Source organism: Dreissena polymorpha, chromosome 6 (genome assembly GCF_020536995.1).
Source record: "Dreissena polymorpha isolate Duluth1 chromosome 6, UMN_Dpol_1.0, whole genome shotgun sequence".
NCBI lineage: Eukaryota > Metazoa > Mollusca > Bivalvia > Myida > Dreissenidae > Dreissena > Dreissena polymorpha.
In genome coordinates, this window is record NC_068360.1 from 20,855,365 (window position 1) to 20,882,538 (window position 27,174).

Consider the following 27,174-nt stretch of genomic DNA (forward strand, 5'->3'; position numbering starts at 1 on the left):
TTAAAAATGTGTTTTGACAGGTTTTTAACCTCAGCGGCCAATTGTATAAACAGTGGTAATATTAACTTCAGTAACTTGATTTACGCAGTTATTTACATGGGTATGCTACCGCGAGATAATTGTATTTGTATAAACGATGGTTTCGTCGTTGAAACCTTACCATTGAAATTTGTTAACTTACCACAGTAAAATTACCAACAATGCAACCCTGAAAATGACGTCGTTTTCGCGAAATTTGTCAGACGAACATTGTCTAATGTGGCCTCTGACTCTGTCACAAAAGAAATAAGGGGCAATAAAGGGATTAGCGATGGTAACTTTTAGCCAGACAGAGATTGAATAGCGAATTTTATTGTGAATTTATAGAACGTTTTAACAAATATCTGGACAAATTGTCTCATATCGGGTTGCCGGAACAATCACCAAACTGGCGGACTGTCCCGTCGAGATCTTGCATGTATGTTTTAATTCCGTTATTCATATATCAAATCAATGATTATCTAATCAGAATTTAGTTTCTTAAATCTAAACCATTTACATCGTTCTTAAATGGTTCTTTATTCCAGAAAAAATAGCGAAACCAAAAGCATAAATATTATCGATGGAAAGTAATCAAGATCAATTATAAGTATTGAAATAAATTAGAATTACGGTAATGGGTTTTCCTGAAATATCTTATAGTATTTATTTAAAAAAGAGCATACTTATCAATGATCTTAAACATTTTTATTACTCTATCCTGTTTTTCAAAGCCGCGATATGATACGATTTATAGGCATTTGTGGCAATCAGGAATAGTGATTTGCTCCGGACGGTAATAAATTCGGACATTTTAATATAAGGTTTAAAAATCTAATATTCGAATATATTCGAATAATGACAAACGAATATTCGAATACCGTTTCCAGTATTCGTTCCCACCCATAATATTGAATGAAACCATTTTTTAAATTCTGATAAATAAACGTTTTGTAATATGGGAATTGTTTGTAAGGCCCTTTTTATGTTTAAATTTGGACATCTGAAACGTGATTATTCTATAAATCAATCGGTTGGATAGGGTTTCCATAAAGATTCATTGATATCAACCTTGGTTTCTCGTAAGAATAACGGAAAAGACGTATGCATATTTGTCTCCAAATACTTCGTTCTGAACATAACCATTGAAGAGTGACCACCGCATGTCAAATAAAATGTGTTAAGCAAATGATTAAATTGGATACGTCAAACCAATAAACAAAAACAAATAATATGTTCAAAGTTTATTTTTTACAATATGTACATTTTCATTCATGTTTCGGGATCACATATGTTTTAAAGTAAAAGTGCTTTATTATTATGTCATTTTGTACAAAAGTAGTGCATAGGATATATCCATTGCCGAAGACAATTTCGTTGTTCATTGATATAATGAATACATTTTAATGCAAACGAATTTACAGCGTTAGTCACGCAAACTATAACAAGTAAAAACTCATAACGCATTCTTTTGAAGCTTATAAAGCGTTTCGCATAATTATTCATCTTGAAAAGTATATACCATAAACTTCATCGTTTTTAACATAAATGTGGATCATCACTTGCATCGTATTTTCAGTCATGTGTGCGCCTCATTTAAAATGGATATACTACCAGAATATGGCCTGATCTAAGCAACAATGAGATCATAATAAGAGTAAGACCTTTGAATTATATCCATTATAATGATGTAGATAACTTTGCAATAAACGAATCTCTTGACAAATAGCAATACTTTATTCAAAAATGTGTTCTAACAGTTTGTCAGTTCTTTTTTAAATGTCCACAGTAGCAGTTTAAGCATACAATATAAAATGTATGCATAGAAAACAAAACGAAATAAAAAGTTTATAATCAAATAATGATTACACGAATTATTAATCGAACAAACATTTGAAGCTATCATAATAACGAATAAACATTATAAATTATGAAAAATGTGTTTGTTAAATAAATGCACATACACATATTTGATTAAATTAAACACTTAATTAATATATTCATTACAAAACAACATTAGTTGTGTCTAAACTTAAGAAATAATATAGCAAAATAGCCACATTCAATATGTACTATTCTCGAGACTCGTACACCCATACCGTAACTATCAGGAGTAACAACAGACATTGTATGGTTTACGTTTATGCCTGAACTAGCAAACACCGCATCATGTTCGTCAATAATTATATCCTGACCGGAACTAGCAGACGATGCATGACTTCTGACAGGAGCGCAGCATGTAGCCGCTGTTGCGTTGACACTGGCCGCCACGTGCCCACACTCCGCACAACTGGTGCTTATCCTTGCACTCTGGACATGGAAATTATTGTATAAAAATTGTTGCAATTAGGTTATGGTTAATATTTCGTTCTACATATTTCTATTTTACATTTGTTTCAGAGGTTATTATGAACAAAAAAGAGCGTTATCACCCTGTGTGAAAAATAATACAGTAAAAAAGAAAACAGGCATTTGAACTTAAATTTCATACTGCGTCTCATTATCAAGCAGTTGAAATAAATAATCTAGAAGCAACTGCTAGACGCTTTGCTGTTAACCTACCGTTGGTCTCGACGGTGCAAGCATTGCATGACTTCTTGCAGATCCTCAGTGCCGTGTTGGGGTTGTCCTCACAGAAACCATGGCGCGCCCATGCAGCACAGTGCTTCTCCTGGTCCGCGCACCCACCAGTGTTGCCTAGATAACCGATATACAGTGGATAAATAAACATAACTGAATATCCGAAACTAAAATGACAGAATCATCAGCATACAAGAGTAATTTATGTTTAACAACAGCTGACATATCATTTACGTAGATTAAAAATAACAAGGGACCAAGTATGGAGCCCTGTGGGACACCACAGGAAATGTTTTCTGACGACGAAAAGGTGCCAGACACATCAACAAGCTGTTTCCTGTCAGACAAATATGACTGTAACCACATTGTTATATCATCTCCCAGACCAGAAGCACGGAGTTTCATTAAAAGTATCGAGTGGTCCACGGTATCAAAAGCCTTCTGTAAGTCTAAAAGAACCATGCCTACAACATTACCTTTATCATTTTCACCTCTAATGAAGTCAGATAAGTGAATAAGACATGTGTCGGTGGAATAACCCCTCCTAAACCCAGACTGATATTTATACAATAAGTCTTGATCTTGGAAATACTTTTCAACTTGGTCATACACAACACGTTCAAGTATCTTTGAAATGATATTTAAAATAGAGACAGGTCTGTAATTACCAACACAAAGCTTATCATTCTTCTTAAAAAGAGGGACAACTCTTAACTGTATAGTCCGCCATGTTGATAAAATGTCAAATGATGTAAGCGACAGGTGCGCATAGCAACGTTAAATCGTATACGCGATTCGCATTTTGTTAAATTAGTATACGTCTCAGTAATTATTTCAATAATTAGATCTAATTATCTTAAAGACGAAAACGATAAAGAATAAATTTGTTGTGATTTTAAATGTAATTATGCGTACAAATATGTGTTTTGATATAACTGAATAATGCATGCAATGCACAATTGCCACGAGAATAACATCGAGTTTTTCATCAAAAGTTCCCTAAGTAATGATTTTATCGTGGAGGAGTACACATTGCCGACCGAAAAGTGCGCTTGGTATAACATAACCTCCGGCATTATCGATTGATACTGACAAGGGGTTATTCACGCATGACTAATTCACAGCTTTGGAGCAGTCAGTAAGACCTACCTATAAATCGAGAACTGTAATAGATTAAATCTGCTCAATTAATATAGTCGATTAGACGTTGACGTCTCTCGAGTAAATCAAGCACAGTCGGAGCGTCACAGAAATCAAGGAAGCTGATTTTGCGGACCAAGTTAGGTCGTAAGGCAATAAAGATGTTATCGATAAGGGCGCGTGGCGAAATTTGCCTTTGAAAAGGGCAGAGTGGCGATCCGGGAGGGCGGCGTGGCTTTTCGGCACGCTAAAATGGCCTGGGAAAAACACTACTGAATGTTCGGCCACAACTCGAAAGACTTAACATTTCAATCGCAAGTTTGTTTATTATTAAGACACTAAGAACTAATATTGTTTTAACTGAATATTGAAACATTTTCTTACTCAGAAATAACGTCGGTGAAAAAGAGTTGAGACATTATACATTTCACACGTTATTATATGAATTGAATATTTTTTTATCACGAGAGTAATATTTAAGTGTCAAATGGGCTATTGGTACATTTACACTGAAGGAGTTTAATGATAACACAACACACACCCATCTAGTACAAGTGATTATGTTTTACACTTGACTAATGAAAGATTGTACACGAAAACTGTTTTTATACCATAATTTACTAAACGAGTTCAGCATTGTTTATCATGCGACCTATTGTCAAGCTTTCAAAACACATCACCTTAACGAATTACTTTAGGTTTTGTATTTACTAAATTCATGAGCAGCAGATTTAATTTTTGATCTTAAAACTATTAAACGTATATAGGAACTTAAGCTGAAAATAATAACAGTGTATGTGAATCTAAAATCATGATGTTATACTGTAATATATGCCATATTTGCTTTTGAATGTACGCAAATGGTATAGCAGAATTATATATCTTGCACGGTGGTTATTGTGTTAACTTAGGCATTTTCGAACCTTTTTTGTAACTGAATACTGATGATATTTGCGGAAACTTGATAAAAAAATAGCGTTTTGTGTTGAGTAAACTGTTGTTGTAAAAAGTAATTAAGTGTTAAATGACTAAACAAAGCTAATAATTAAAACAAAAGTTGTATATTTAGAAATAATATCTGTTTACCTCGGAAAATGGTTGCTACTTATTTAGATATTCGGACTTTTTTAAGAATACAGTAAAATTATTAAATACAGTTACATACATGTAAAGGTATGTATACATTAATGTGTTGTAAAATATCTAGATATATGGTTAAAATTGTCGCAATAATACAGTTATTTCATTCATTTTGCAATTCGAACTATATATAATTGATAACCTATACATTATATATCTTTGATTATTCCTTTATTGAACGTCGTTAGGCATTCTTCATGATATTGGTATTAATAGTATTTACCTAAAATACTTAGCTTCTTCATTACATACATACAAATCATTTTATGTATTCAGTAAATGTTATTCTTTCATTATAATTTGCAACTCAACGCAACTTTTTGTATCAAAATAGTGTGTAATAGTGTGTGGTCTTCTCGGTGTATTGGTATTGTTTATTTCAATCAAATTGCATATAATTGTTTCATGAAAGTCAGGTATTTTACATATTACTTTATGACTTTATTGAATCGGTGTTCATTTTAAAGAGTATAGGCTTCTTAAAAAACTGATTCAAGAAAACAGAGGAATAACTCAATTTGCATAATCATTGATGCATAGCATTTTACCCACTTAATTTTGAAAAAACAAATGCAAAAGTGTTTATGTCAGACATTTCAATTGCTCCAACTGGTTAATATAACAAATTAAGTAATTGTTTATTCAGCACAAACGTAAAACTCATAGCAATGAGTTAATGTTAGATATGCTTTGAAAACAATGTTGACTTTAAAAGATATTCAAATGTTGGAAGAAATATTGCTTGATTTCGGTTACCATTCCATAAATGTAAGATGTCTATTATTCCCGGAATAAGTTGTTGTTTTTTTTATTCGACGCCATTTTTTCATTCGAATCAAAAATGCGTTCAATCGACCAGAATTCCTTCCAAGGAAGGAACATGAGGCTTTTTAGATTGGCTTAAATTTTATGTCGTTAATTATACATTCGTTTTCGCGTTTTGACTTTTCAAGTAGTATGCCTTCAGTTTTGTGTTTAGTTAACCGGCTATTAACCCAAATTAATCGATTTTATTGACAATTGGTAACTCTATTGTGATCATCAGCAAGTTTCAATCCGATCTATAAAGTTTCATTTTATTGTTATACATTCATATTGATTGCAAGAACGACGATGCGTTACTTCTAAAATATTTTAAATATTTAAAAAAGCTGAAATAGGATATACGTGTCGTATTCCTCTACTTTTTTTAAAGATATTTAAAAGCCTTCATTTATCTTTTGCATATGGGCATTAGTCAATGTTAAATGATTTTATAGTATTTATAAGTCGCTATGGAAACCGAATTTTATTAAGACGTTAAACATCATGTTCTATTTTATCAAAATCTTTCATAAAATCAAGAAATACGAGTGCGTCATCTACTTTTAGCAGCTCTGAATAAACGATTTTATCCTGTATTTGTCAAATATTGCAACCAATAAATAACTTTTCAGTAAATTCCAGCTAGTCAAAGCCAAAGATGTTTGGTTAAACAATTTCTAAACGTTTAGCTTAAACTATTGCTTAAATTGTGTAATCTTTATTTTAAATGATATTGGTGTCCAGTTTTCTATATTTTCCTAACACGTTTTTATAGGGCAATCCAAAAATATATTGTTAAGGGGGAATGCGTTGATTCTCAATTTAAAAACCTTTAGAAAAAAATAGCACTAAAATAATAATATATCCCTTAGCTTTTTTGTTTATGAAATTCGAGAGTTAACCCGTCAAGCTCAGAACATTTTTTTTGTATTTCGTTGATGCGTAATTGTATTCGACAGTAATTGTATTGAAACATGCACTTCGCATGAATATGCATCTTTTTGAAATGTCATATGCTATCAATGTAAACCTCTATAAAGAAGCTAATTAAATAAAATATGATACCAAGTTTTGTTTTATATCTTGCCAATAAAAACCCGACACTGGCAATTATGCATACATATTAAAGTACCAGTGTGCGTGCTAAATATGTTAGTGTTTGATGTGGAAACGGGTTAATATACGAAATAATGTTCCCCAATGTTGCAATAGTATTATGCAACATGTTCACTAACAAACCCAAGTGATCTCTACATCACCACATAATAGAAACGCAATCCCACACGTGACTCAGTTATGATAACTTTCAGAACGCATTACAACTCGTCCGATTTATCGCCTTATTTAAGGTACATAGTTGTTGATCATATATTCGACTTTACTTCCACCCCCCCCCAAAAAAAAAAATTAAAAATTAAATAGAACTACCTGAATCATATACATTTGTAATCATATTTACCACGTGACTTTCGTTTAAACAGCGTTTTGAAGTACGTCATCATTTATAGAAAGGTAACAAAAAGGCGAAACATACCTCCGTTGTCCGTTTTATCAGGCTTTGATGTTGTTGTCGTCTTCTCTTGAGACTTGCAGGAGCCACACGCGGCCGCACAGTGGACTTTCATCCATTCGTTTAAGTCACAGTGACCATACTTGGCCCACGTATCACACTCCTTGTCGCTACGATGATCGTTTTTGCAAGCACCTTATAACAAATGAATATACAGTGGGGTTAGGAATTTTGTTCCGGGATTGATCTCTTTAGAAACCCTAAAAAATAACCCTAATTCAGCCGATTTTTTGGGATTAATCCGTTTTCACCCCGTTTCATCCGAATTCATCTGTATTTAACCTTTTCCAGTGGTTTTTAGGGATAAACTGCGATGAAGTAAGCTCTATTAGGGATGAATTCATCGCAATTCAGCGCAAGGGATGAATTCATCTCTTCAAGGGATTAATTAATCTCTACGCATGCGCAGTCGATGTCAGCGGGGAATACGGACGAATAGGCGGAGTAAATCACTGCCGTAAACAAGAAGGCGGGGCGTAGACAACTATTTTTAGATGAGGATTTAATTTTGTCGGTTTTATGCACAATACAATTTATTAATTGTATACCAGTGCACATTAAGGTCTCATTGGCCATCACGCACTGGTCTATTTGGATCAAAATTATTTATTTGGCGGACACCCGGGCAGCCGAGGTAAATTATACCTACTTCAGCTCGAAATTAAATATTTTCCCCTGAAAGAGCACATAATGTAGTCGTGAAGACTCAGCGACGACCTGTAAATAAACTCTGAATTACAAACACACACATATTACAATGTATAAGCTGCATACAGCATAGTGTTTCATAGCCTAAAATACAAGTCATTTGTAAACTCAACAAAGAATTTGTTTGTTTTAACACCGAAGAATCGAAAACGCAACTGTGTGTTTTTTACACGGTACAAATTGAATTATACGTAATATTTGCAGAGCTGCAACAAATATTCGTGTCATTGCGGCAACCGATATTTCAGTCAAGTGATAAAGAGTGTGTTGTTGTAGGTTATTTACAGGTCGTTCCCGCGTCTTCACGACTACATTTGGTATCGACCTGCCTCAGTCAAGTGATAAAGATGACGCATCTTATCGTTATAATCTTATCTACACATCTGCCGGCATGTGGTGGCACAGGCATACCAGTAAACGCTTAATTAAAAGGGGGACATCCACCTTGAAGAGAATGCGTGTGCGCTTCTATCGCAGATTTAAATTCAAAATGTTTATTGTCTTTCTAATATTATGTGTCCGTAATAAGTAAAAGCAAAATGTGTTTTCTGTTTACAGTTAAATCCAAAAACTATATATTTTATTTGGAAAATTTGATTAAGAAATAGATCAGTTTAGGAATATAGAGAACATCGCCGGGACAGTTAAATAGCAATAAATCAGTTTTTGTTCAATATTCAGTTTTTTATATTAATGTCAAGTTGATACTTGATTACGAAACATAATTACAATTTCAGTTTATGGCAAAGGCAGATATGAACTGTTCAATAAAAAGTGTACCATGGCCTGATTTTTTTTCAAAGTTTATCTCAATTTAAATGAAGAAGTTCAGCAGATATTCAGTAGAGAAACCTGCACCGGTCTCTTTGTTTTTGAGACTTACAAAGAATGTACAACATAATTATTCTAATAAATGCATTGGTCTCAACGACCATTGTATACAATTATCAAGCAAACCACATTACATTGAAAATTGAATTTTATTTATTTTCATTGTATATGTAATTAATTTCCATGTATTAACCGTATCGGGTAATTAATACACGCCCCGCCTCCCCGTCCCCCGCTTCACCAATATTTTTTCCAAAGTTCTTGTCAAACAACGTAGTCCGGCACTTTAAAAATACATCTACTGCAATGCATGAGTCGTAATCTGACGTATTTTTTCTTAAGTTTTAATGAGTCAATACTTTCCCATTGTTTGCATCAATTCCGGTTTAATTTTTCAGTATAACATACACTGATTTGCGCTTCTTTATTTAGTTACAGCACATGATCTTTTGCAAAGAATAAAGTCGACACGTCATAAAATACATTTAATTAATTAAAATATCACTGAAAGGGCTGATAAACATTCTATTATCTCGTACAGCAGCCACCCCACAACCCATCTTCTTTAAAATCGGTGAATTGATTCAGTTGGTCGGCAGGTTGTTTTTTTAACAGCAGTTTTATAATTCTACAGTAAAATGATTAAGACAACACTTATATTGCACCACATAAAATGCTATAATACTTTAATATTGAGGTACATATATAAACGTTATTATAGATGGGTAGGTATTTCGTGTCAATCTCTTTCAAATATGAAAGAGCTGTTGTACATTTGGAAGTCATGCTATCCTGCGTAAAGTACATTAGATGCATAACTTAATTTAGATTTAGCACAATAAAACACTAGATATTTGCCAAGATCCATAAGAGTCAAATATATACGAGACGTAAGAGCGTAATCGTGCGCAGCGAGACTTGCTCATATAGAATTGAACCTCTTATTGCTTTCTTTCGAAACAATTTCATGTCTCCGAACTAATATGCAATATGCCCGGTGTTTTTTTTTGTATGCGGATTAATACTCCGTTTTAGATCCATAATTAATGCACGCGTCAATATTTTCAAAAATTAACACCGGATTAATGCTCACCGACATTTTTCATATAGAATTAATATAAATATTATAGAGCTGAACAAAAAATACATTACGCCCTGTTTTCCCGGCACACGCGCTGGACATATACCTTTAAAAAACGCTATACAAATTCCAGTACTTGTGCACTTAATTGGTTGTAAACAATGACGGTTGAAATCCGTGCGTGGGAATTTATCTGGTAACCTAGAGCGACGTCAACGTTCATAACCTGGGACATGATGAAATAAACATGTACTGAAATGAGATTGCTACTGCGTAAAATTGTTAAAGTTTATTGTTTTCACAATTTACTCGCCATAAATAATCACAGGAGGGAATCCCGTATTATATTGTGTGTTTTTATAGATCCATGGTACTGATGATAACTTTTCCTGATAATATTTTATTAGCTTTCTAAAACAACCGGTGTGTAGTTGATTCGTTAAAAAATGTTCGAGTTACATGGTTTACAGTAAACGTGTAGTTTTACCGCAAATGAAGTTGCACTCCTTGTTTCTATTATATATATAAGTAAATATATAAATACATATATAAATATATATAATACGGGATTCCCTCCTGTGTAAGTAATAAATTGCTCACCATTTGCATTTAAATGAAATTATTCTCGGTTTGATAAATACGGTTAAAGCCTAGTGTGGTTTTATACATGTTATTTAGAAGAGAGATAATGGTAATAGTCGCGAGTAATGCACGGGTTTTGTGTTAAAGATTTTGCGCGAAAGCGCACGAGGTTTTCGTTTTGGGATATACTAGTATATGATTTGCAAATATATTGATTCGCCATTCGATCGTGTATTTCACAGGCATAAGTAGTGGAACAGGAAAACGACAGGGTGATAACCCCGCCTGCCCGCCCTTAATGAACATATACATGTCACAATTATCGGTTACATTACTTTTACGTTTATAATTTTGCAATTATAAAGTCGATATAAAAGCGAGATTATACGATTTTGTCAAATGTTTATGAATTTAAATAAACTGTGTAAAAAAACTTATTATACATATATTTCAATATAAATTAAAATACAAGTTAAGAAGAACATGTGTCGAAAAATGCGAAATAAGCCGGATGTTTAAATCTGAAATCGAAAATGTCTTTACAGTCGAATTCGCCAGCATGTATATCAGGCATGTACGATGTAAATCTAAATTCAGTTTAACTGTTCATTTTAAATTCCTGCAACGATATCTATTCAAACGACACACGAACACTTACACTGATCCAAATAAAAAGACGAATGCTTCGTTTATTGTAGGAAAATATTTACGAAATATCTTCGTCACAATCGGCTCGGGGCGCTAATTTGTCTTTGCTGCATTTAATGAATTTCATCTTCAATGTATAATTTCTCTTGCCTATTATGTGTTAGTTTAACATATTTTTATCAATAAATTACAATTTAACGCATATAAAAATCCTGTAATCTCGCTTTAAGTTTATTTTCAGTTCGGATGTTTAGTCCATGTAAGATGGGATCTAAACACGAACCGATTTCTTTACTGAGAAGGTCGATGAGTGTATTTTCATTTAAGTCTGAAGCAGCTAAGTTTTCTTGATTATTTTGATTAATCTTTTACTTAATGTTGTGTTTTGATGTGGATTTTTAAGTTTATGTGTTTCATGTTTGAGACTCACACTTCCTGGACATTACTTCCAGCATATTTATTGAAATCTTGGTAAGTGTAAATGTCAGTGTTATAATTCTTTTGTTTTCTTACGTAATAAACGTTAAACTTTAAAAGATATTCGCTCGGCGACGAGATTTCAATCATCTTATCGTGATACTCTTATCAACAGATGCGTAGACATGAGGTGTCACAGACATAAACACACTTAATCCACATTGGGTACATGGTCTCTCTTTAAGAGTAGTGTATTCAAATTGTTTATTGTCTTGCTTACATTATTTGTACGTAATAAACGAAATTAAAATCAATATATTTGTTTCCTGTTTTTAGAGTTTATTCTAAAATTAACACTTTATTTGGAAAATTTAATAAAGAAATATCACAGTTTAGGAAATAGAGAGAACATCACCAGAACAGTTTAATATAAATTAGTTTATTTTCGGCCATAGCTTTTTATATTACCTCTAAATGTTCCAACATGAAATGATAATTTAGAAATAGTGTAGTTTAAGGCAAAGGCGGATATGTACTTTCAATGAGAAAAATATGCATCGGTAATGAATATCTCTGAGACTGTTCACGTTAAGATAAAAATCAAAAGCTTAGTATTGTACATTTTATGTTACCTTAAAAATGATAGGTACATCCGAAGTAATTATATGCTTTTAAATAGTCTAACTCGGCCGATAATCTCTCAAAGTATAATACCCGCAAAAATATTAAAATTAAAGTTATAGACTGTATATTTATAATACCCGCAAAAATATTAAAATTAAAGTTATAGACTGTATATTTTGAGATCACTTTTATACTTATCCTTAGTTCATTATTTCCAGACAGAAATAATTAAGTTTACAGCATTGAAAGGTGTACTGTTAAAAATGATTACTCGGCATAAAATAACATTTTGACGTTTCATTACTTACTATTGGTTCAGAGACTCATATGTCTTTCAATCTATTATGTTTTATTTTAAAATCACGTTTAATTTGTCAACGCTGCTATGAATATCGAAACTTTTTCAATTTTAAAATGTTTTCAGTTATATTATGCGAAGTGATGAAATTTTGTGTATTGGAATCAAACGGGCAGACACGCTGCAGTAGCGAGTGATAACGCCAGATAACAGAGTGAGACTTGCGGCTGCTCGATTGATGTCACGTGATATTGATCTCGATTTCGTTGCGAGAATTCCAGATACTTTCCAATGGTCCGAAAGTTACAGCTCGCGATAATAACTCTGCATGTTCAGCCCAACGCATGCGCAGTCCTAGCAAAAGCTCACATTCTTAACTCCGCCTTTTAACCCGTACGCATGCGCAGAGTGCTAGCATCACTATTCAGCCCTAACAATCCCAAATAATCCGGTTTCAACCCAAAAAATCCCTAAAAACTCCAGAAGGGATTGTTAGGGATTAATCCCTCAAAAAAGGGATTGTTAGAGATTAATCCCCAAAAATATTCATCCCTAAGCAACCCCTTATTTGCGGAACAAAATCCCTAACCCCACTGTATATGAACCGCATGCGGACACTTGTTTTGCAATATGCACGGGACATACATGTGTGTTGATTGTTACTAGATGAGAATGCGTTTAAAATGTCATGAAACGATATACACGTGTATAACTACTTATAAATTATCCTGCGGTATTCTTACGCGATTCCCGAATTGTATTTGGATTATTTATTATGTCATATAATTTAACGCTTAAATGCAAATTTCGTAAACATTGAAATGTGGAAATTTGTGAAATATTATATATGTATTTAACAATGAAAGCTTATAATCAATTTATATTGTCCACCCCATTTACACTTTCTACATGTCCTACACCGTTTGGGGGTCAATGACTTTTAAACTAGGAACAAACAAAGCTATCGTTAACATTTATTATGCAAGCTTTTTTCTCAATAACGTACCTGGCGTTGTGATGCGCGGTTGTGTTGTTGTCTGCTCATTTTGTCTATCGGTAGTCGAGCCGTCTGGTGTGCATTTCGTGCAAGCCTTATGGCAGTTCCGGTGCATCCAGACGCTGTTCTTCATGCACTCTTGGTCTCGCGCCCAACCCGTGCATTGAACGTCGTCCCACGTGTTCTTGCACTCTGATAAAAACACATCATGATCAATAACATTACAAGTATTGTGTAAGACTGTCGTCATTGTTACAAATGTATTCATGATGGTTTTGTCCTCTTTTGTTTTCGTATGCCTAGCTTCTTGATAAAATGTTTGCGTTCAACTTGTCCCGTGTGTTTGGAATATTAGTTGTGCGATATGTATAAGAAGTTTGTTTATTGATGAATTGACGGGCTCTAATTTCTTGGGGACATAATGAAAAAATATATTTACGTCATTCTTAAATTACCTATGCGATATACCAAAGAGGTTACATACACGTGACTTATCGTTGGCGGCCTATCTTGGCTGGTACGATAACACATTCAAGTATAGTATGGTATATGTTTAACACTTAGTAATGCTTAATTGAACATAATTGCCGATTGTTTTTTTCCCAAATTTTCTGACTTTGCTGACTGTGGATGACATGTTAATAGCTGAATGTGATTGTAATTGTTTGATTTTATGAAAACAGTTATGTCTCTACAGAGCCAGTGGTACACCGTACATATTAATTGCAAAATCCACAGAGCATATACTGTAATTGGTTAACCGTCAATGACGCGTAACTGACGAAATAGTACATGTATAAAACATCTTAAAACGAAACATTATGTCAGTAAAACTAAAAGGCATACAAAAGAGATGAATTTGCTTTCGGTGTAACGCAGTGAAATAAAGTATAAGTAAGTGAAAAACTGAACCCCAGCACGCGTGCAAATATTCATGTTCTCATTTTACAGCAAAAAAATGTTTTGCGTAATGCCCCGAAAGCAAGCAAGTATGATTATTCTCTATATATCATCAATCCGCAAAATTGTATGAAAATAGATGTTCTTTCAGAATAAATATAAATCAAAAACACACTATGTCGTGGTTCTTTTAAAATATAACCACAAATAAACTAAGACATACAATACCTTGTGCTCCCCCACCGCCGTCATTTCCCTCGCACTTCTTACAGGACTTCCGGCAGTTAGGGATCATCCAATCAGGGTTCAGCGAGCACTCGTCGGTGCGCGCCCACTTGTCGCACTCAAGAGTGTTGTGGATGTTTTCACATTCGCCGTCTATCAACATATTTTTGAACGTGAAATATTGAGAGAAAAACGCGTGTTTATTACAAATCAAAATATACCCAGTGATGGACAGTGATTTCTTGTAAGGGTTATGAAACGAAAATAGTTCAATTCTAAAGTTGTGCATATGTTTTTTAAGCAATTGTTTCGATGTTAGCTTACTGCAAAAAATATGTGCATGTATCATTTACGTATAATCATTTATTTATATTCTAGTACATATCATATGTTTTTCGATACACTGTAACGTTTAACTTACTATGTTTCGTTCAATTGGACACAATACATTTATATTTAAAAAAAAATTGATTCTTAAAACGACTTGCAAATACACAATGTATAAATTATGACTAAATTAAGGGGCGTTATGGATATAAACCAACGCTTTTTAACCTACTGTAATCAGGTTCGGGTGTGGTTGTGATGACGACGACGCTTTTACCGCACATGTGACAAGACTTCCGGCAGTTCTCGGGCATCCAGACTCGGTTTATCTGGCACTCCCCTTCCGCCGCCCATTTCTCGCACTCCTCCGCCTTTGGGTGCTTGTTTGAGCAGTTCACTGCAATAGATTAAGACTCAATCATAAAGTGTTCACTTAAGGTGCCGACAAGTCAGCTTAGATTTGTCCATTATTCTAACACGGCACGTGCAAAATTTCATATAAACAAAGAAGAAAATCGTCTGGGTTATTCTGCAATAATTATGGGCGGAGCTTATACACTGAAAGCACGCGCTGTAACTAAACATAACATGCCGATACATTTTCTAACAGCATAATAATCCGGTATTTTATTACTGAAAGTCGGATCTGATCGACAGAACAGCCGAAAGTTATTTTTATGGGCGGAACTTCACATAAAATAGTACACAAGAAAAATAAGATACATTTTATAAATCTTTGGTAAAAAACGTGTCAGAATCGAAGTAATAAGTGTACGTTATAGTTTATTGTCGAATAACCCAGGGCCGGAAGTTTATTCGGCAACAAACTATAACGGACACGAATTACTTCTTAAGTAACACACGCCGCCGAATCACATTTAAAGGTAGCAATGATATGCGGATACCAATTACGGAACGGTAATATGATTGGTCAGATATTTGGTCGTTTGGTCCACTTAAACTCAATAGAAAGGCGTGTTTTTCTTTTTTCAGTATTCAAGTCTTTCACATCTTTCAAATTCCTATCCAGAATATTCTCTAGATTTTCAAATTCGTCCAGGATTAATTTATGTTTGTTTTTTATATATCAAATTAACATCAAATATATTTTTTTAAACTTTAGTGCTGTAAAAATCGTGCAATACCAGTGTGTAATATAAACGCCTTATTTAAAAAATCAAATCAAATCCATAAAAACAAGCAATACAAATGACTTATTGAGTAGTTAAGTATTCGGTAACCTACCATCCGGGTCCGGTCCCGAGTTTGCGCATGCGTTGCACGTCTTTTTGCAGTGCTTGTGCATCCATGCGCTGTTGACGATGCACTCACCGTGCTCCTTCCACACGTCGCACTTGGAGCTCTCGTAATTGTCTTTGCATGTCGCTGTTGAACAGATAGATGTATGAGGTCATAGCCACAGACAGTTATGTGCCGGGTATTAAAGTGTCACTGATACACACAATACCGACCGATAAGACTGCGGTATTGATGTCAATTTAAAGATTTCATTTGTCGCAATTATATTAATATGAAAGGTGAGCATAACTTAAAGTACAAATGTTCAATTCAATAGACGTAATGAAAACGATTTAATCATATAATGAAATAAAGATTCGTTCAATTCTGAATATCAAAAGTTATTTAGTTATGCGCAGATCTGCTCCTTCCTTTTTAACGACTTCCAACGACAACGATTCTCAAACATAATATAACTTAAGGTGCAGGTATCGGTTTAATACTGGAATTGAATGTGACATTATCAAGAAGTTTACTTGCGCAAATGTGGTCCATATTGGTCTTCATGTTTACTTTAGAATCTAAAGTAAACATGAAGGCCAATATGGACCATATTTTCGTAAGTTTAGATACTGTGATAGTTATTCATCATTTTTAAACACGTTCGATTTAACTTCTATATTTTAAACAAGATGAAAACACAAATACATGTACCATCTTTAATGGAATAAGTGTTCTCATATTTCGAATGGAAACAAATAAAGTTTAGGTATAATAACACATCTTTTCTATATTGTTTATCCGAAACATACCAATTGCAATAGACAATATTAGTAGCATAGCTGATGGTTAGTCTAGAGCTAGTTTGGGAAAGCGCACTTAAACTTGGTTAGTTTAAAGGCTCTATAAAGGTGACAAAGCCAATTATAATGCATATCAACTGGTCAAATTTTTACCGGATTTCAGTTACTCTTGCATTAAAACTGCTAATAACACAGCTTGGGTACAACGTCGCCAAGAATTATGGAATATATACCCGTTTCATGATTGGAAGAAATGTTTACATTTTTGCATCTAACGTGATGTGTAGCCTCAGAGCGGTGACATATGCTAAAAATAGCCGAAAGAAAATTCAATTTTATTTATATTTTAAACAACTTTTTACCAGCAGAAAGTAACTTATTAGTTCACTACAAACGTTTTAACCATTTAGAAGAGACATATTTTGTGAGTAATACCGGAAAACGTTAAAAATTATCGATATATTTTTGGTGACCTGAGTCACTTTCACTTTCTATTTGCCGAGTCAACAGCGATGTAAATAAACGGATTGTTTGTAAACACAATTGACTTGAAGGACACTTTATTTTGAGCTCAAACCAAGTTCTATTGCTCATATTTTATTGTAATGTCCAATAGCATATATATATTGTTTTTTGATAACCTTTATTAATAAAATATGAAAATAATATTTAAAAATCGGTAAATAATTACGGATCTTCACCTTTATAGAGCCTTTAATAACATGAGATATTTGATACAATTGCAACAATTGCAAAAAACTGGGTTGATTCCATTCATAATCTTAAATACATCTGAATAGAAAGACTAAATGTTGCTATTGGAAAGATACGTTTTAGTAAAATCTTCATTAATGAGGAACCGATAAAAGCCCAAATGCGTAAACACAAGATTTATTAATGTGAGTTATATATTGTAGGTAAGGTTTTGTGTGTGATTCTCCTTAAAATAACATAGCCGATGGAACAAACATTATTATCAAGATAATGTTTCTCGAGTTACAAATTTTTATATTAAACACCATTTTGAATTGCTCGAGTTTCAAATCAGCTGCTGTGTGAACGAGTTTTTAATGAGTCGCGTGCTGAGAAAACCGGGCATAATGCATGTGCGTAAAGTGTCGACCCAGATTAACCTGTGCAGTCCGCACGGGCTAATCAGGGACGACACTTTCCGCCTATATTGGATTTTTGCTAAGAAGAGACTTCATGTAAACGAAAAATGTCATAAAAGCAGAAAGTATCGTCCCTGATTAGTTTGTGCGGACTGCACAGGCTAATCTGGGTCGACACTTTACGCACATGCATTATGCCCAGTTTTCTCAGAATGCGACTCAAATGGTCAGGAGTATCGTATGTAACAACTTTCAACAGGTATATGTGAAATAATTTCTAAAGAATGCATCTACTGACTACAATGTTATATTTAAAGTAACTTAAGGTAATACATTCAATTATTTGAAATAAATTGAAAATGTTATATATTATTATCAATTTTAATGAGTGACGTGAAATAGGCTTGTCACTGCATATTGCTGCCAGATGTAAGTAACGTAAACATTTAATATGAATCAGGGTGCAGGATTACGCGACTTTGTTGGGTTCTTTAGTAAACGTTAATGGATGTAAACACACCGGTAAGTGGTGCTTTTTTTTTCAAATAACTTGTTAAATCAATTTCTCATAAGAATTTCAACTAGTGCTTAAAAGACAGATTTTTATGCCGGTTATTGCAATGCAAAATACAATGGAATTACTTTTTTTAATAAGCTTCTGTTCTTGTTCAAAAATTATATGTGTGCTGCATTGTTCTGCTTCACGCAACGTGAAATTTTGTCACTGATTTCATACGTATTCAATGATTTTTATACCTTTGGATATCGGAACAAACTGCAGGAAAAACTGTCTGTTATGCACTTAAGAATTTTTCAAATGTATTTTAATAACTTTAGATATTTAATAAAATAATAATCTTAACGATGTGTCCAGCCCGTGTGTTAACCCTTGAAAACTTCGTTGATCCTGCACCCTGGTATCGGGATATTCTAAAACTAAGTTAGGTGCAAGCATGTAAGCGAGCACTTTGAATGTAAACTAGGTCGCATCTGAATAACATGGATACAGTCACATATCATGTTGGAATAGAATTGGAAATTATAAAGATGCCGACCGTGTGGGCATACTCACAATTATCTATACAGTAATATCCAGGGTTAGGGTGCTTATAAGGTGTGCTATGTTGGGAAAGCCTAAATCTACAGCGCATTTTTTGACAAACATGAAGCATTTTATTAGTAAAAAAACATTTACAAAGTGCAACATTCGCTTTAAGTTGGTGATTAGTATCCTACACGAGATGTGGCGCATGTATTCAACATTCGCTTTTAGTTGGTGATTAGTATTCTACACGGGATGTGGCGCATGTATTTAACATTCGCTTTTAGTTGGTGATTAGTATCCTACACGGGATGTGGCGCATGTATTCAACATTCGCCTTTAGTTGGTGATTAGTATTCTACACGGGATGTGGCGCATGTATTCAACATTCGCTTTTAGTTGGTGATTAGTATTCTACACGGGATGTGGCGCATGTATTCAACATTCGCTTTTAGTTGGTGATTAGTATTCTACACGGGATGTGGCGCATGTATTCAACATTCGCTTTAGTTGGTGATTAGTATCCTACACGGGATGTGGCGCATGTATTCAACATTCGCTTTTAGTTGGTGATTAGTATCCTACACGGGATGTGGCGCATGTATTCAACATTCGCTTTTAGTTGGTGATTAGTATTCTACACGGGATGTGGTGCATGTATTCACCTACTGTCCAGTTCTGTGGACATATGTTCGCAAATCTACATAACCACTGCCATGTCCAGAGGGCAATGTGTGGGCCTGAAAATAAGACGCAATGGCGTCATATTAGTGGTCAACCGAATCAGGAGGATCCTTTAACGCTCATACCAGTTAGGAAAGCATTTAATTTTTAGAGGTATCCTCTATTCAATTCTATGTAAAACCGGTGCCGTTTCCAGTTTTACCCCAGTGGCATTATTTGAAGGAACTTTGTTGAGTATGACTAGATGATGTAACACACCAATTATAAAAGCCTTTGGCATTGCGGTATCAGACAAGAAGATTGTTAACGTTTTTCTTAAGTCGATGCAAAACTGGTGACCCCAGAGCGGAGCAATTTTTAACCCAAGGGGCATACTTTTAACAAACTCTATAGAGGAACTCAATATTCTGCTACATGCCAAACATTTAACTTTTTGGTTGTAGACAATGTGATGTTTAAAGGTATTTATTTTATATTATTTAAATATATGGTCCCAGATGCAAATTTTTTAACCACAAGGGCATTATGTGAACAATCTTTATGAAGAACCTCTAGGATAGGCTACTTGTCAAATATGAATGCCTTGGGTTTTGATGTTTCACAGAAAAAGATTTTTATGATTACTAAAACTGATGAACCCCGGGGCAGGGACAGTTTTGACTCCGTTGGCATAATTTTAGAGAACCTTTAAATGATGTTTTATACCAAATACGTTAGCCTTTTGCTTTCCGGTTTCAGACAAGAAGTTTTTGAACTGTATAGTTTATATTAGTACATGCACAACTGGAGACCCTCCTCGCGGAGCAAGTTTTGATCCTAAGGCAAATATTTGAACAAACTATCTAGAAGACCAAAAACGACGCTTCTAATCAAGTATTTAATGTGGGCATTGAGCTTTCAGAGGAGACGTCGTTTTAAAGTTTTCTTTAAAAAACTTGTAGGGCCCTGTAGCTTAATTTTTAATTAATTCGTGTTCTGCGAAAACTGGGCATAATGCATGTGCGTAAAGTGTCGTCCCAGATTAGCCTGTGCAGTCCGCACAGGCTAATAAGGGACGACACTTTCCGCTTTTATTGTATTTTTAGTTTCAAGGAAGTCCCTCCTTACCGAAAATCAAGTTTAGGCGGAAAGTGTCGTCCCTGATTAGCCTGTGCGGACTGCACAGGCTAACCCGGGATGACACTTTAAGCACATGTATTAAGCCCAGTTTTCTCAGAACAAGGCTCAATTAAACCATTTTCATAGAGGACCAGTCAATGTCAACTCCAGAGATGTTTCGTCAAAGTCTGCCCAGCGGTTTAGGAGGATATATTGTTTGAAGGAAATGCTGACGGACGCACGCGCTCGCGCATGCATGGCCGCTATAAGGGACGACGTCCATCACGGTTTCCTAATAGCTCACCATTAGAACGTTGTGTTCGGGCGAGCTTACGAGAAAAAATGCCTAGCCGGAAATATAACGACAAAATTACGTGATAATACTGGTTGAATATCAAAAACACAAATACAAATGTGAGCCTGCAAATTTAACTAAATGACATCATAATCATAGTAATAAATAAACCAACAACAATATGTAGGCCTGAAAATGAGACAACATCACGTCAGCGTTGTGGAAATGCAATACTATAGCATGAAGAAGTGTACGCGACAAATATTCAAAGTTTTTCAAACCATGAGAAAAAGCTGGGGCTGAAAATTACGGAAGCATATATGGTACACCCCAATAACATGGTAATGCCGGTCTACATGATCTAAGTCGACAAATCAACATAATTGTTGGCGTCATGCTGTTGTGAAAATGACTTGCCATCATAGTTTTAGTCGACACGATGAGTTTTTTTTTTACGTCATGACACCTTTTTCATATCATGCCGTCATAAAATGTTGACATTATGATAGCATCACGGTGTACCATATATGCTTCCATAGAAAATGGAATAAAATTACGTCGTCGTAAAGAACCATAGGCTTACATAATCAGCGTTTCCATGTGGGACACGCTGATAACCTATTTGTTGGTCTGATTAAAAGTTGTGGCTTAAACGTCGGTATAGGGTAAGATTAAATATTTAATGAGACGCATCAAACGAATAAAATATTTAAACGGATTAAGTCAATGGACAAAATTAGCAGTATTATTTAATATAAATTAAAATTGCATATAATAGAGATAACAAAACGTCAACTATTTGCGAAAGCCTTCTTAATAAACTATAACACAATCATTACCGTTTTCAGGTATCTCGTTGCCACATAGCCTACACGCCTTCTTGCAGCTCTCCAGCATGAACCGGGGGTTCCGCTGGCACTCGCCCTGGTTCGCCTACACGGCACATTGCCAACTCTCGTGGGCGTCAAAGCACTCGCCTAGAGAACGAGAACAATGCCATTGTCTCTTATAGGAATTCTTTAGAATTCGCCTAAAACCAAAAGATCAATTTGTGAAATGTTATATACTTGCTTTGCGGATATACGTCTTTTGCTCTCCATTGGTATAGTGTTTTACCTATAACATTATAATTTACTAGTATTAAGAATGATTGAACCGGGTTCAAGAAATAACTTAAATTACATTCCAAGTATAGATTGCACATGCAAACGTGATAAAGTACATAATAATGAAACATATGTCGATACAGGTTGCGGGACTCGTACCATCTTTGTCGTCTTGTTTGGCCGTGGAGCAGGAGTCGGAGCCATCGGGACAGATGCACTTGCAATTCTGGACCACGTAGCCACCGTTGTAACAGACGATGGAGCTGTCACATTGTTCTGGAGTGAGAGTGGTTAATATGTAGGCATTCTGATTGTGGCCACTTTAAGTGAGAGTGGTTGATATGTAGGCATTCTGATTGCGGCCGCTTGGAGTGAGAGTGGTTAATATGTAGGCATTCTGATTGCGGCCACTTGGAGTGAGAGTGGTTAATATGTAGACATTCTGATTGCGGCCACTTGGAGTGAGAGTGGTTAATATGTAGGCATTATGATTGCGGCCACTTTAAGTGAGATTGGTTAATATGTAGGCATTCTGATTGCGGCCACTTGGAATGAGAGTGGTTAATATGTAGGCATTCTGATTGCGGCCACTTGGAGTGAGAGTGGTTAATATGTAGGCATTCTGATTGCGGCCACTTGGAGTGATAGTGGTTAATATATAGGCATTCTGATTGCGGCCACTTGGAGTGAGAGTGGTTAATATGTAGGCATTCTGATTGCGGCGACTTTAACGTTTAGGGAAAATTAGTCAAGTTAGTAGTATTTGTCGACCCCACGCTAAGGTTATGCAAAAGCGGATTTTTTTGTTGTAATGTGCTGACTAAATAATAAATTAAAAAAAATCACATTCTATGTAATCCGTTTCACTAAGCTCCTTTTCACATATTATTATTATAGTTATTTTTTATATTTATCGGTGAATGATCGACCAAAAGAATATGTCATAAATTTTGGGTTTACATTTCCGTTCGAATATTATTGCTAAGTTTTAAAATGCTGCTATCCACTATATTTTTATTTATCAATATGCCAGTGTTTCTATCCCGTTGTATTAAGTCGCCTAAATATACCGTTTACACAGTGAGCAATCTTCACAAAAAAGTTCCATAAAACGACTGACGCATATTAAATCAATTTTACACTTAGAACGGAAAATATGTAATAAACATCAAACTAATTTTATTTTCTCGCGGATTCTTAAAACAAAAATATCGCTGAACATAACTTACTTGCGCATTGATACATGAGGTTGACTATCTTGACGTCAGTAAAAGATAGTTCCTTCCGGTACACGCGACCAATGGAGCTTTCCTTATCGGGGTGCAGAGCTTTAATAGTTTGCGATTTACCATCCGATGAAAACGCATGCAGCAATACAAAAATATCTTACAAAGTAACATGCGAAAAATTCAATACAAGCTATTGAAACACTAGAAATCCGGTTAGTATTATTTGTATAAGCTCAATTTATGGTTGCTTCGAAAAGAACAATATCGCATGAAATACAGTTTTTAGTGCATATACGCCTTAAATTACGGAGATGAAGATTCTGAAATTATTTTCAAAAACTGTATGCAACTATAAAACAATACACATGTTTTGTCGATGGAAGATTAATTGAAAAGCTTCGAGCAGATATTAATCTTAAAATAACCCTCACATATGAATATTCATAGTCCACTTTCAGCTGGTCCACTTCCTGTGCGGAATATTTATTGAACCAGATGCGCATGCTCGGCTGCACGTTCTGGTAGAGGATCTCGATGTTCTGGTCCCTGTTGGGGAGCTGGTGCTTGTGCACGAGACCAATGGCGTGCCCTATCTCGTGCAAGTACAGTCCTTTCTGAAATACAGCGGACGAGTGAAGCAAAGTGTTATTTGAATACGGATATTTCATTCTTTCTGAGAGTCTTTCATACAAATTCAGCTTCCTCAGAGTGGCAATTTTCAAACTTTCAAACACAATCTCGAAACGTTGCCAACATTTTTTTGCCATATTCTGTTTTAGCATTATTTCCTTAATCTAAAATGATAATGCAATCTATCAGTATCCGTTTAACAGGGTATGGTCAATTTTTAAATTAAAATATTCAGGTAAATAAAGTCGATTAAACGTTGATAAATAGAGACTTACAGGCTTCTACTCTATCGTTGTTAAGATATTAAGGTATGCTTAGAATGTCAAAAACAACAGATCCAAACGCTATAGTCTACTTTTGATTTCAACCTCCAATATCGTTGGAAAAATGCACCAAAAACGCACAAAAGGAAGTTTTCCAGTTATGCGCGACACATGCACAAAACGGATATTTAAATCGTTTCATATGCCACATGGACACATCGTTCACCCATAAACAAAATTCAATGTGTCCATTTCGGCTTTCCATTTTGCTTTCAATATACCTTTTTTACAAGTACAAAATGATAATAAACATTTTGCGGGCCGGCTATTTTCGTTGGTAATGCGTTGAGCTACAAATCCGACGATTGCAGGTTCGATAACTGGCCCAGACACAAAACTTGTGCGGGGATTAGAAATGTAATTTGTCTAGTTTTGTGAAAATTTCGCAAAATGCATGTGCGTACAGTGTCAACCCAGATTAGCATGTGCAGTCCGCACAGGCTAATCAGGGACGACACTTTTCGCTTTAATGGTATTTTTCGTTTAAAGGAAGTCACTTTTTACCAAAAATCTAGTTTAAGCGGTAAGTGTCGTCCCTGATTAGCCTGTGCGGATTACACAGGCTAATCTGCGACGACATTTTACGCACATGCATTATGCCCAGTTTTCTCAGAACGCGACTCAAATAATTTCTTAGACCGTTTCCCCCTCACTCTGAGTATAGTATGGTTGTTATCCGCTACTCGCTAAAGTGTGCTATCACTAAGTCGGTAGACTGACAGCCGTGATTTCAAATGAATGCAGTTGACAACTATAAAAACAAGAGCTGTAAGAAGACAGCACGCTCGACTTTTCGAGTGCTTAACAGTATAAAGGGGAAATTGTTCATATTCAATAAGGTCAAGGTAATATAGTCATATTCTAACTGGAATAGGGCCATAATTGAAACATATTAATCGCTTATGTTTTAAAAAGTGGTACATTATAGACGATTCTGAGTTCAAGTATATTTTCCACAATCTATTGAACATTTGTAAAGACATAAAACAAACTAATAAGATTATATTTCAAGTTTGATAGCAATAGCTTGGGTGCGATGGTTGGACGGTCTTTCAAAAATAAAATAATAAAAATTAAAATTTGTGTTTTACTATGTTTAAAAAAATTGTGTGTTGGGTGGTGGAGAGGGGGAATAATGTGGCTGTGTGGTCATTTATTAGATGATATTTCAAAACTAAGAAAAAAAAAGGAAAAAACATAAAAAAAAAATTCAGGGGGGGGATTCTGGGGTGCGGGCGGGGGAATGGTTTGGGTGGAGTCTATTGTGGTATGTAAGGTAGGTGTTGTAAGTGTTGTAAGAGCTGTGTTCGTGAAACACAATGCCCCCTTCTGCGCCGCTTTGAAGCCATATCTTTGACCTTGAAGGATGACATTGACCTTGACATTTCACCACTCAAAATGTGCAGCTCCATGGGATACGCATGCATGCCAAATATCGAGTTGCTATCTTCAATATTGCAAAATTTGACCTTTGACCTTGAAGGATGACATTGACCTTTCACCACTCAAAATGTGCAGCTCCATGAGATACGCATGCATGCCAAATATCGAGTTGCTATCTTCAATATCGCGAAATTTGACCTTTGGCCTTGCTGGATGACCTTGACCTTTCACCACTCAAAATGTGCAGCTACATGATATACGCATGTATGCCAAATATCAAGTTGATATCTTCAATATTGCAAAATTTAACCTTGACCTTTGACCTTGAAGGATGACATTGACCTTCCACCACTTAAAATGTGCAGCTTAATGAGATACGCATGCATGCCAAATATTGAGTTGCTATCTTCAATATTGCAAATTTTGACCTTTGACCTTGACCTTTGACATTCACGGATGACTATGACCTTTCACCACTGAAAATGTGCAGCTCCATGAGATACGCATGCATGCCAAATATCGAGTTGCTATCTTCAATATTGCAAAATTTTACCTTTAACCTTGACCTTGGAGGATGACATTGACCTTTCACTACGCAAAATGTGCAGCTCCCTGAGAAAAGTACAAGAAATTACAATGCTAATAATTTGTACAGTTCCTCAAAGGTTTTTTATTACCCATTTACATTTTAAATCCAAATATTTTTCCTGTTCACCTAATTAAATTAATGTAATTCTTTCATTCACGTATTGTTCGAGTGGTAGGTTCTCCCACCAGTACAGAGCTGATTGTCATCTTGTTGTCCAATGCATACCCACCTCAAGGTCAGATTGGAATAGGTTGAGCAGCAGAAAATATTTCGAATAAACATCTGAAATTCTTAGCCCTTCATTTCTGTAACAAAAACTTCAAAAAAAGGTTTTGATTTAAAAAACAATTATATTGCCATTAATGGTAAATTGACGGTTTTGTATTTTCAGGTGAATACTAATCACATTAATCTTGAGCCAGTTTAGCTTAAACCTATTTTGTTTTAGCTCAATGGCATCGAAAGCCTTATTTGAAACGCTCTCCAGTCCGTTTCCTGGAACTATTGGGGCTCGAACTCACGACCTCCTGATTGATAGGCAGACAATATAACCACAACATACAGCCTATTTGAGTCCGTTTGCAAATATTCATTTGAGCTAGGTACACATAACAGAAAACGTGTGTGTACCAAGGAATTAGTTTAGGTCCAAATAGCGTATACTCTAATAAATGGAAGAGCAAAGTCCGTTCTTTTTAATTTGATAACAACATTTCAGGCCAAAATTTCACAGTGTTCATTGTGGATCTGA

At 35.0% G+C, this 27,174-nt stretch overlaps 2 protein-coding genes and 1 pseudogene across 2 annotated transcripts in view; 1 reads left to right on the plus strand and 2 right to left on the minus strand.

The window, feature by feature from the left end:
- The window catches only part of LOC127835099 (uncharacterized), a 327,076-nt gene that overhangs the window by 291,415 nt on the left and 8,487 nt on the right, over window positions 1–27,174 (plus strand). The window lies entirely within an intron of this gene.
- The window catches only part of LOC127835101 (uncharacterized), a 169,575-nt gene that overhangs the window by 102,005 nt on the left and 40,396 nt on the right, over window positions 1–27,174 (minus strand). The gene's annotated exons all lie outside the window — the stretch shown is intronic.
- Window positions 1,250–26,629, minus strand: LOC127836653 (furin-like protease 2; annotated as a pseudogene).